Source organism: Lissotriton helveticus, chromosome 11 (assembly GCF_964261635.1).
Source record: "Lissotriton helveticus chromosome 11, aLisHel1.1, whole genome shotgun sequence".
In the NCBI taxonomy this organism is placed as follows: Eukaryota; Metazoa; Chordata; class Amphibia; order Caudata; family Salamandridae; genus Lissotriton; species Lissotriton helveticus.
The window spans coordinates 1,185,356,700-1,185,369,901 of NC_136072.1; the positions used below are offsets into that span (position 1 = coordinate 1,185,356,700).

Below are 13,202 nucleotides of genomic sequence, written 5' to 3' on the forward strand. Positions count from 1 at the left end.
AACAGCCAAGCTTTGTTAGCAAGGTATGACCTGGCCCGCTCGGACAAAATGGAACAGCTGTTCCAACACCTCACAGTGAAACCTAGAAAAAGGGGTCAAGACATAGTAAATGAAGGTAAACTTCTTACCAACAATTCTATTAAATGTGCACTGAATCCAGTCGACACCACTGCTTGGGGTATAAACCCCAGTACCCTATTACGTAGGCACGTGTGGTTAAGGGTGTCAGGATTTAAGCCTGAAATACAGCAGGCCATACTAAATCTCCTGTTTGATAAATAAAAATTTTTGGACCCAGCCTTTGAAAAAATGACGAAGGACACTGAGGTAGCAGCATCAATGGGAGCTCTTCAAACTAACATGGGCCATGGTTCTTTTCGTAGGTCCAATTACAAGGTGCAAAAACAGCTACCACAGATACCTCTGCGTCACAATACAAAAACCACGGACAAACTTATACATCTAGAGCTTCCTACAGAGGTTCTCATAGAGGAAATAATTCTAAAGGAAGAGGCAGAGAAAACAAAACCCATTCCTCAAATGCTAATACAAAAAATAACTTACCATTTCCCCAGAACACCTAATACCTGTCGGGGGTCGTCTTCAACAGTTTCTCAACAATTGGAACTCACACAGACCAATGGGTCGTGGACATTATCCTACTTGGATATTGTCTGGAACTTATACCTCCTCCAAATATCCCACCTGGCAAACACAAACTATCTACACAACTTCAAATCCTTCCGCAGCAAGAGATAACAGCTCTGTTACAAAATGAAGCAATAGAACCAGTTCCACAGCAATTTCAGGGAACAGGAGTATATTCACTATACTTTATCATCCCCAAAAAAGATGGATCCCTGTGGCCCATTCTCCATCTCAGACCATTAAATCATTATTTCACATCAGAAGACTTCTATATGGTCACTCTCCAAGAGATCATTCCGTTATTACAAAAAGGGGGCTTCATGGCGGCTTTAGATCAAAAGACGCCTATTTCCATATACCAATTCATCGTGCATACAGGAAAGACCTCAGATTTTTATTTCAAGGGAAACATTATCAGTTCAAGGTTCTCTGCACAAAGACTATTCACAAAATGTCTAGCAGTGGCGGGAGCACACCTGCACCGACAAAATATTTGTGTCTTCCCATATCTAGACAACTGGCTTATCAAAGAAAACAACTACAATCTTTGCAACCAAAACACTCAACAAACCGTAAATTTGCGCCATCAACTAGGGTTTACCTTCAACCTTCAAAAGTCTCATCTACAACCAGCCACTACTCAGTAGTACCTCGGAGCCATGATCAGCACACACTTAACGTTAGCATACCAAACATAGACTGCACAACATAGTAACATTAATTCAACAGTTTGAAACAGGAAGTCACGTTCCTGCCAAAACATTTTTCAGACTTCTGGGCATGATGGCATCCTGTATTCACATAGTCCCACGTGCCAGACTAAATATGAGACTTCTACAACAATGTCTCTCTCAGCAATGGACTCAATCACTGGGTCAGCTTCACAATCTAGTATTGGTAGACAACCACACGCATCATTCTCTGAAATGGTGGAATTCACAAATTCTATCCAAGGGGCAGCCGTTTCAGAGCCCAGTCCCCAAATGATTCTAAGAAAAGACACATCCCTAACAGGTTGGGTAGCACATTTCAACAACCTCACTATTCAGGGAATATGGGGTTCCAAACACTATAATCTCCATATCAATCACCTAGAGCTCACCTAGAGCTGCAAGCTGTTCATCTAGCAACCAAAGCATTACTACCGCATCCACAACACAAAGTTGTCCTCATTCGAACAGACAATATGACAACTATGTATTATTTACAAATAGGGGGTGGGGGCACTCCCTCCAATTATCTTGCCTGGCACAGACAATATGGAGGTTACCAATACACCACAACAGGCACTTGCTGCAGAACATGTCCCAGGGACAAGCAATCAAATAGCCAACTTTCTGACAGAAAGCAACAACAAGTCCATGAACGGGAAATTCACCCCAAGGTTCTTCAACCATACTTTCACAAATGGGGGTTTCCAGAAATAGACCTATTTGCAACAAAAGAAAACGCGAAATGCCCACACTTCGCAAGCAGGTATCCACAGCATCAATCCAAGGGCAATGCTCTATGAATCAACTGGTCAGGGATATTTCCATACGCTTTTCCACCTCCCCACTACTCCCATGAGTGGTCAGGAAACTCAGACAAACATCTCTTGTGAGGATATTAATAGCTCTAACATGGGCTCGACAATCGTGGTTCTCAACACTCCTAGAACTGTCTCTCGTCGCACACAGGAAGATTCCCCTTAACCCGGACCTTCTCACTCAGAACCACAAACGCTAAGACATCCCAATCTCAAAGAAATGAATCTTGCAAATTGGCTCCTGAAGTCTTAGAATTTGGATACTTAAATTCACCTAGAGAATGAATGAACATTCTTGAAGAGGCTCGTAAACCTACCACAAGGCAATGTTATGCAGCAAAATGGATACGGTTTGCTATGGTCTATCACAAACAAGACGTCAATCCTCTTCATGCAAAAGTACAAAACATTATTTTTTACCTATTGTATTTACAGAATGCAGGGTTAGCATACCCTTCTATGCGATCTGCAAAATAGACAAAGACATATCTGTGTTTAAAATTCCAGTTATCAATGCCTTTATGGAAGGACTTAAAATAATAATTACTCCTAGACTTGCACCTGCATGGAACTTAAACATTTTCCTAACAAGACTTATGGGTCCACCTCTTGAACCACTACACTCTTGTCATTTGCCGTACCTTTCATGGAAACTTGCCTTCTTAAATGCTATTACTTCTCTTAGAAGGGTCAGTGAAATACAAGAATTAACTCTTGAAGAGACTTTCTTTCAAATACATTGTGACAGAGTAGTGCTTAGAACTAACCCAAAATTCCTACCAAAGGTAGTTTCCAATCTTCACATCAATCAATCCATTGACTTACTTATTTTTTTCCACAACCAGGCACAGTTGCAGAAGGGGCATTACACACTTTAGATGTCGAAAGGACATTAATGTACTTCATTGACAGAACTAAATCATTCAGAAAGACAAAACAATTCTTTTTTACCTTTGCCCCTCCTTGTATGGGAAAGGCCATATCTAAGTCAGACATTTCAAGATGGATAGTTAAATGCATTCAAACTTGTTATATAAAAGCTAAACCACTGTTCCCCCCAAAAGCTCACTCCACTAGAAAGATTGGAGCTTCCATGCCTTTCTTGGGGAACATTCCTATTGTGATATGTGTAAAGCAGCAACATGGTCTACTCCACACACCTTTATAAAACATTGTGTGGATGTATTTGCACAACAAGCCAATGTTGGTCAGGCAGTAATTAAAACTCTTTTTCAGACTACCGCAACCCACCCAGGTTAACCACTGCTTAGGGAGGGGGACTGCTTTACAGTCTATGCAAAGCTTGTGTCTCTACAGCACACATGCCTCAAAAGGATTATGCTATTTACCCTGTAGGCATCTGTTCTTTGCATGTAGTGCAGTAGTTTCATATGCACCAACCCTCCTCCTCAATAATTCTTGTGTAGGTTGCAGTTCACAAACTTTAGTTCATATGTATGCATGGACAGCTATAGCTTACTTATGCAGCATCCTTACATTCTCACCTACCCACGACAAAACAATCTGAAGATGGCGTTTATGACCATGCGCAGTATGAACTGAATTAATTTTATTAACTATTCGATTAATTAAAATTGTTACAGTAAAAGCAAAAACGCTGTAAAAACATAAAAATAATTGAACTAAGCAGTTCCTCCCTCCTGCTCCCAGCACCCACCCCTACCCATCCCTATCCTGGCTTTGTGCTCGGCCTTTTACCTTTAGGCACGTTATACAGTCCCCAGTGTTACTTGAAATTATTTGTTGATTAAAAACAAATTGATACAAACCTTTAAAAATGGTCGGTGCATGTCGGGGACCAACCTGCTTGTTTCAGCGAGATTCAGCGTGTCCGTTACAGGAGAAGGATTGCATCCCTGCGAGTCCTTTAGGCCAATCCTGGTCAAGTGCGTGAATTTCCCCAATCTTGTTAAATTCATTGTCTCTGATTTGAAAAAACAGAAGGCTGAGGCTTCTCTGCAGGTCTTTGCTCCATTAACAGTACAGATCGGGCGAAGGAGGCGCTGACGTTCATTATTCAGTTTGGGGAAACAGCACAGGAGGTGCAGCCAGCATTCCTTCGGGAAAGAGAACATCCTATATTCTGTAGTTTCCCCCTTACATGCCCATGCTGGGTTAAAACCAGCGATATGTACCATTGTAAGTCTCATAAAAAGTATTTTACTTCGGGCTTGCGGTGTCAGGGCCTCGCATAGGTAGGGTTGGTCTTTTCCCAGCATGTATGACTTGTTCAGTGGCTCTAGGATAGGACTTGCGCGAAGGGCCTTAATGTCTTGAGCAAAGGATATTTAACAGACTTGTTTATTTACTGCTTTCTTCCAGGCATTAAGTGGAATTTCCAAAAGCCGTAGGGTTGCTGCCTCTATCTTCAGTGTGTTAATAGCACGGCCAAGGCTGGCATGCCAGACTGACCCCACCTCTTCGAAGGCGGAACTCAACTGATATCTTAAGGAGTCTGCTGGAGCCTTCAAAATCCTGAGGTATAGCTTTATAAGAGCCCCCTGGCACGTCAGATCCAGCCTCCTGGGGCCAAGCTCCAATCTGAGCCTTGATTTCCTGGCTGTGCTCGGGAAAAGCAGCACTGATTTGTATGCTTTGGCTTGGACTAAATGTAAAAAAGCTTCCAATGACTGGCTGCGATGGTTTCACTGACTATGATATAGTCGATTCTCGAGATATTCCGAAAGGTTGGTTTCGGAAGTCAGGCTCTTGAACGTGCTTTCTTTAGTGTGTGAGTTGTGCATAGCTTGTGATTTTTGAGGAGATTGTAGAGCTGTTCTGCACGGCCCTTGGACCGGGGAGGGGAGTTCGCTTTATCTAGATCCCTCAGATTGAAGTCCCTGCTATAAATACCTGATGGGATTTATATTTGATTAGGAGATCGTCTAGTGTCCATGCCAACGCATCCATAGCGTCTTTCATAATGGTCTGTGTTGAATTGATGTAACCATTTATTAGCAGGAGGCAAAGCGGATGATAATCTAGATTCAGGCCTCTGATCAGTAAAGCTTGTATCCCAGGGGTGGTAGATTGGATTTCTGTGGCCACAAAGCTGCAGGCATGATTTATAAGGACCAATAGTCTGGCAGACGGCCGACCAAAGAAGTTCCTTTTTGTTGCTGCTACATGATGTTTGTAATATCCTGCCAATGGAGTGCTGGACAGGGCCCATGTCTCTTGGAAGCATAGTATGTCTCCTTTCTCTAGGAACTCCTTCCTATTATCTCTTCTTGTGATTTTGCTGATCCTTGTGATGTTCCATGAGATTATGGTCAGTTGCTGCTGGAACGGGTTTTCTCCCCTTGCCTCCGCCTTGCCTGGTGCCACGATTATTAGGAATAGTGCTGCTGGATTCTTAATGTTCCTGTTAAATGTGGAGCAAGATGGCTTACATGTATGGCCCGATGATTGTTACGACAAGAGATCATAATGCCCGTTGGGGGCTTACAGCCAGTGCAACAGCTGCTGTGGGCCCCATGGCTGTAGGTCCCGCACAGGATGGACCAGGGGCCCTTGTCCCCGCTATTCTCTGCTAGGACATGGGGACATTTTGATTGTGGCGTACGTTGGACAGCTGTGTTATGATTCGTCCAGTACTGCTTTTTGGAGTCTCTTTTGCTTCAGACCCACCACTGTGGAATCGCCATTGCTATGCCCCTGGAAACTCCTACATCTAACCCATTCCAAACCTTCCATTTGAATTTGTTCCAGGGTGGCTAGATGTTGGAAAAGGCGGAGGATGTTGCTCTGATTCAGGATGTCATAATGTCCCTTGATGTAATATCTCGGGGTACGAACCACCTCATGGACATTTGTTGGGGAGCCTGTGATTGAAACCACATCTCCTATTCCTGGTGCATGGACTTCCGAGCTTCACACAGGGCTTGTACTTGCTGGATGTTTCAAGGTATTTCCTGCTTGGTTCCTGATTTTTCATCCGTGTGTGCTCACTGCTCTTGTCTGCTTCTCGGTACTTGGCTGCGATTGTGATGGGACATTCAAATGCGGCAGTGTAATAGCTGTTGTTGCCTGGATGGTTAGGTCCACCGGTGAGGTATATGTTCCAACCGCTGTTTCGTGCTCAGGAGAAGTACTTGGTCTGGCAGGAGTCTTAGGGACCTTTGCAGTGGTATGTCTTCGCGATATTGTCTGCTCTTGGTTGTCTCCATGGGTCGGGCCAGACGAGGCATCCATCCTGCCCCTCTTTTAGGCTGTAAATATTGGATAAAGCTGTTTTTAAAATCACTTTGTGGGGGGAAGTGGTCTGTATTCCTTAGCGGTGGTTGCCTCCCTTTTGTTTTGATATTTCTAAGTTGTTTCCTCAGCTTTTTTGATTTTGCTCTCTTTGATGGGGAGAGGGGGGATCTGGCCTATCTGTTGAGCTTGGGATGCCAATGTCTTCAGTAATGGTTGTTGGAGTGTTGCTTTCCCTGCTGTTGACCCTGTGTATGCCAGAAGTTGCGTTGGGTCCTTTAACAGGGCTCCCTGGCCTTTGTACCTGATTGTGTTTGTCTCCGTCTGTTAACTTCGGGTCTAATGGGACTGACTCCTTCTCGCTCGAAGCTGAGTGGTGAATGTTTGGGACCGACCGGCCAACTGTTGTGCTGGAAGTCAACATATCCCTACTTCCTCTGACTATCTCTAGTATGTCCGCTCGGACCTCAGGGAGAGACACCCACTTGTCAATGAGTACTGGGCAGGAGAATGCGCCAGGGTTAGTATCAAGATTCGAAATCATCCTGTTTTCCAGATCTTCCACCCTAGTGCTTAAATTAACTAGGTGGGCTGCTATCAATGGCTGGAAGTCTAATTGGACCTCCATCTTTGATGATTGCCACAGAAATGCTCTGTTTGTAGAACTGTTTATCTCATTTGTAAACATTTTTTGTAGATATTCATTAGCGCTGTCGTTTGATAGATAGCAGTCCACCTTAGAGTCCCGTGGAAGCTCTAATAGCCCCATCAGTTTTTGGGTTAGCTCCAGAGTTCTTTCAATCTTTTGACCCAAGGAGGCAGTAAGGTCCCCTGCCACCGGAGAATCTAGAGTTGGATCATCTATAGATAAGACAATGATTGAGGCTGATGGAGGAGGCTCGGTATTCTGGGCTTCCCGATCATTACGTTAGGTCCAGTGGATTTGTGCAAATGTCACTGGAGCGTGTTCCACTTTTGTCGATGCTACCTCATATTTCCTGTCGATTGAGGGGTCGAGCGCCTTTTTTTTTTGGATGAGGGTATAATGTCGCTGATATGTGACCTGCTGATAAGAAGAGTCATCCATTTCCGGCTCACTACAGCTTGCCGGACTTGAAAATAGTCTTCTTTTGGGAGTATGCGGGCAGTGGGAAGGCTTTCTACTCACACTTGTGTTACTAGTTTCATCTGAAATGCTCGTGTCGGAACCGGGAGGTGGTTCGTCCTGAGATTTGTCCATTTGATAGCCCTGAACAGTGCCGTTAGTTGTGCTGGGGTTGGCACTTTATTATTTTTTTTTAATGCATTATTGCTCCCCCTTGCGGGGCCAATTGGAGGGTTTTGTTAGGGCTCGCTGACAGAATTGTACTCCTTTTGATCCTTTTTATTGGTGATTGCCAGCTGACCATTTCTTCAGGTATCGTAAGTGAGCGGTCCTTCTTTTTGGGTCCTATCTTACTGAACCACACAATGTAGTGATTTAACTGTCTAAGCGGGCCGTCTGGTCTGGTCTGTGGGAGAGTTGATACTGCTAAAGTGCAGGAGGGATCGAACCACCAAGTCCTGTCTGGTACAAGGATTTTGTGATGGTTTTGTGAGACCCCTGCTTGGTCTACTGCCGGCGCCTGCGCGATGCTTCCCAATTGATGGGCTGTTTACTGCTTTTCCTTTAATTGGCCTGCTCTTGGAAGTGGGCCATCCCCGTACGCCGTCTGCCATCCTGTTGTAATGCCACCCCCCTCAATGCTTGAGGGTGGCTTGATGCTAACTGGCAGCAGGAAGTGGGGAGGGGAAGGAGCACAACGTTGACAGAAGTCCTGCGGGGTGTAGCAGGGAAGGCCCAGGTGTCCCAATACGCCGTTCCATTGTATACTGTGCCCCCAATGCTTGAGGGCGCTGGGGAGGCTTTTTGCTAACTGGTAGAATGAGGCGGGAGGAGTAGAGGGAGCACAGCGTCCATAGAAGACTTGTGGGATGTGCAAAGCAGTCCAAGGCTGGGGGGGCGGGAGTGAGAGCAGCTTTTCACCAACTTGCAAGCAACTCTACCAGCTGTTGCCCCCGCGCACCGTCACCGTACCTGTGGAGTCAGCTTTGCAGGTTCACAGGCCCTTGATGGAGGATAGTGCAGGGTGATGCAAGACAGTCAGTCAGTCAGACTGCCCCCCTCAAACCATAGAATGGCCACGAAAAAAAAGGAGCAAAGCGGAGCCGGCGGCTTATTTGCCCAAGGCTTTCGCGGCTCCACCCACAGGATAGCGCGTTAGCGTCCCCACAGGAAATTCATTAGACCTAACCGAGCTCAGTATTAACAAGAGGAGTCACACAGCCTCGTGACTCAAAGAAAGCTTCTTGGAACAAAAACAACGTTTCATCATTCCAGCCCAACACCAGATGGCCGGCGTATGCAAACATGTGCATCTACAGCACTACATGCCAAGAACAGATGCCTATGGGGGTAAGTAACCTAATCTTTCCATCTATGTTTCCACCTCTGGCAGAACAGAGCCAGAGAAAAGAAAACTAAAGTAAAGCAGGGACAATTATTGAGTAACAGAGCAGAGATCTATATCACTGAGCTGAGGGGGATTGAGACAAATGAATGAGCAGAAGCCCATGTAGCTGCAATGGAGTTCTTGGATCTGAACTCCCTTTGAAAGGAGAATGACCTGCAATCCTCATTGCCCGATAGCTCATGGTAGAGTTTGCCAGTCATAAACATCAGAAGTGAGTTTGCTTTCTTACCGCGTTTACAGATTAAAGACGTTCTTAAGTAATGAAATGTTGTCTTCGAGTCTCAAAGGCTGCGTCCTGTCTGAGAGTTCTCCGAAGATGAAACCTCTGGACTGGTCAATCGTCTGAGAAAAGTGAGGAGGGGGGGAAATAATTGCAGATATCTTCTGAAATGTATGAAACGTCAATGCTACATTTGGTAAAAAGGACGGATCAGAACAGTGTTATTCTTAGAAAAGATAGCAAAAGGAGATCTCAAAAGGGCTTGTAATTCACTCATTTACTATGAACAACAAAATCAGAGTTTTCCTATTAAGAAACTTTAAGCATTTGATGGCCAACTATCGCTGATGGATCGACAGTGGTTGACCCTCAAGAAGGATGACACAAGATTATGGTCCAGTAGGGCACTATGAGTAGGACCGGATTCTGGAGTCCCTTCTTGAATCCTTGTACCACCTTAAGCAGAAAACCTATCTGGGGAATAATACAAGATGAGATCACATCTAGATACTATTTAACAGTTCTCATATTAAGGTCTCTCTGCGCACGCAAAACTATTAACCGCAGGGTGTGAGATGCACATGCTCGTAAAAGATCTAATGCTTCACTGCAACACCAGAAGGAAGTACCATCACATGCCTAAACAAACAGCCCAGGTACAATGGACGTCAAGTGGCCAAAAGCACATCCCAAAATGTCAGGTGGAAAGTCATAAGTAGTAAGAGATAACCACTCACGTTCTAGGCATACAGACCAGAGGGCTTCATGTCTGGATAAAAAATTCTGTCTCTCAGAGAAGCAGCCAGGTGTCTGATAGGCTGCAGTGGGTCTGGAATCCAGAGCTTATCATAATCTTTCGAGCGCTGTGAAAACATATGTTCGGAAATTTCCCTTACACGTGAATAAAAAAGGAATGTATTAGTGTAGTCAAAGTTTTCATGGCAACATCAGGGCATCCCCTAAAAGAAACTCCCTGGAACTAAAGGTGGTCAACGTCTTCTGGGGTGGCACAAACAGATCCACCTCTAGCAGATGCAGGCTTGGCAAATCTGATCTGCAAATGATCATTATGGCTTTCCCTCTTGAGGCTCACCAAGGGCAACCTTTGGAGAAAGATCCCTGGGGGATTCTCCTTCCTTTCCACAAGAGCTGCTGACGGACCAGGTTATTTGCCTAGGACTCCGTCTCCACGCTCTACTACGTGTAACCAAATTGCTTGGACCCGCTCCTACAGCTTCTAGTAGAACACGGCAGATGTGCTGTCGGTCAGGATCTTAACTTGCCCGCTTTGCTGGGGACAAAGAAAGACTTTAAATACCAATCAAAGTGCTCTCAGCTCCAAATGACTGGAACGGTAACAGAGCCTGTTGCAGACATGTCCAATGATGCTCCCAAAGCTTGAAATGACGCACATGTGACCCCCATCATTTGTGGCCACTGAGAGTGGTTCCTACTTGAGATATATTGGGGATATCCACCACCTCAAAGACATAATCAGAAGTGGTATAAGTTGATGTTCTGCAAGAGATCGTAAAACTGGTTCCACTGTCACAGTGTCCACTGCAAGGGTTTCGTGCAGCTGTACGTGAGTTATTAGAAAGATGGAAGATCGCATCAGACCGAGAAACCTCAACACAGATATGGCGTCCGAAGTGTTTTGTGAAAACTTTGACAGCATGATTTGAATACTGGACAACCCGCACTGTGGACGAAAGGTGGCAAGTGTCTAACCTGACTCCTGCAGCCTACTATGCTGGAGACAGAGATTATTTTCTAATTTGTCGAGAGCCTGAGATTCTGTGAAAGGTGATCATACTGGCCACCTATCTCAATGGAAATTGAAGCGATTAGGCCTTCATCTAATTATTCCAGATTTAATAATCCTGATGATGTAAGTGAGCGACTACCAATGCCATCAACTTTGTGAGGACCAGAGAGACTTAAGCTAGGCCGAATGGCAGAGCCAAGAATTCAATATTGCGTTGGAGATTTGGAGTTGGGCAATATGGATTTCATAATTTGACACCCTAACATGAGACTCAAGTTTTGTCTGCACTGAGGCACGATTGGAACAGTGTCAATGAGCTTGCAGAGCCAATGAGACTGTCTAGCCAGCCTTACATTTGAATGATGTTATCATCTGCTGTGTGGCAACCATCATGAAGCCCTACCTCTTCGGGGAATTGTTTACGAATCTCAAATCCAAGATAGCACTACGTTGTCATCCCGTGTTTGGGATCAGAAAATACATGGAATAGCACCCCTTCCCAGTCTCCTGTGGAGGAAAAATCTCTGTGCTTCCCAATAACAAAAAAGAAAAGACATTGTCTTCATCAAAATATTCAAGTAGGGGAGTTGGGGAAAACTAGATATTCAGAGAACAACCTACAGATGTTAACTGAAGGGCCTATCAGTCAAACGTAATTCTCCGTCATTGGTGAAAGAAAGCGGAGACTGGTGTCTTATGATCAGGCAAGAAAGGAAACTCAGAGATGTGATGGTGTAAGGAGTGTTGGCATGCCTACTTCACATCCCCTACCTGCGAAAGGTTGAAAGGGCTGCTGCTGGGCACTTGATTGGTTCTAATAGTATTTGCAGCTGCAGAGAGTACTGAAAATTCCACCTTAGCATGGTAGCTTGGCCGCTAGCGTTTTGCAAGTTGGCTAACAAAGTTGTACCCAAATCAGTAGGTGGACATAAATTGTCCCCCTCATTTGTTTCATTCTCATTATGGCAAATATGACAAGGTGTTTGGACTGCATCAGTGCCAGAGCCACACTTTAACCGTCTTTGTTTCTGTGAATCCAGTTTCCATCGGATAATGCTGTGTCTTATACTTTGCCTCATCCTCAATTCTTTGGGATGGAGATGAGGATGATGATGACACTACTGGACTTCATATTCTTAGTAACCTGGACACTTGCTGGTTCCAGAAGACAACTGCTATGGATCCGGCAGAGACAGAGTGACAGACAAGGACACCACAGAAGCCAAGAACTAAACCCTTGGCACAGCACTAGCAGTTGAGTGAGTAGGCACTGGAGTTCGGAGTGACCAGGCTCGTTGGACTGTTTAAATCTGGTCAGCGCAGGCACCAGGAAGGGTGAAACGTATCCGTTTTGAAATGGGCTCCAAAGTTGGAGCCCTCTCTGAGGAGGATCTTTCCTGACACCTTTTCCTCTTATTTGTGTCCCTTCTACTTTTGTGCTGGTTCTCTACAAAGCTACTCTGGGAGTGGCTCAGAATTCTGTATCTTGATTTTGCCTCCCTCTCGTGGATAATTTTAGGGTGGACTTGGAAGTACAGGTTGCATGAAGAGGTGAGTTGAGGCTTCCATTGGCAAAATTGGCAATAGGGGTCAGTGATGGGCCATCCATCGCCACCAAGATCACAAGAGTTCAGAGGCTGAAGAGTTTGCTCGATCTTATATCACCATTGCACGTGGCTCCATATATAACTCTTCATTACTTCTGCCTACGTATTGTGACTTTGAGGCTGGCGCTGAGCAGCTCCACGTGGTGCCCATGACACTCTGTTGCTGAAGAAACATTTTGTGGATCTGTCTAGGAAGTAGTTCACTTAAGGAATCTGGTGGAATGATGGCCTTTTGAAACATTGAACCTCTCCAAATGTTTTACAACTCCACCTGTGTAGCCAATGGAAGGTTTGCTAAAATGAGGACGGCGGTAGTTGTACAAAATGAAACCAAAATCTGTGACCTACAACCCACTGTTTTGCCCAGACGCAGGAGTAAGATGTCTTAAGGCAACACCAGTGCTTTAGCGGTGGGATACCTACAAGTCAAATACAATACAACTCATTACTTTCTTTAAGCAAAAGAGTCTCTGTTATGAAGGCGTTGGCAGCCTGTATCTGGTGTATGCCGGAGGATAAGATATATATGTTGTCATGAAAATTTAACAGCCGCACAGGAACCTCGTCCCAACTCTTATGCAAATAGTTTTCATCCTAGAATCATGGAACAAGTAAAACTGTGTATCTGCAAATTCTCCACATTTTTTTTTTCATGAAGAAAAAAAAGCAACATGTACAAACAGTACATAATAATTCAATGTTG

The 13,202-nt window shown here is 44.7% G+C and overlaps 1 protein-coding gene across 1 annotated transcript in view; it reads left to right on the forward strand.

Moving 5' to 3' along the window:
* The window catches only part of RIMBP2 (RIMS binding protein 2), a 1,305,415-nt gene that overhangs the window by 1,154,024 nt on the left and 138,189 nt on the right, over window positions 1–13,202 (forward strand). The window lies entirely within an intron of this gene.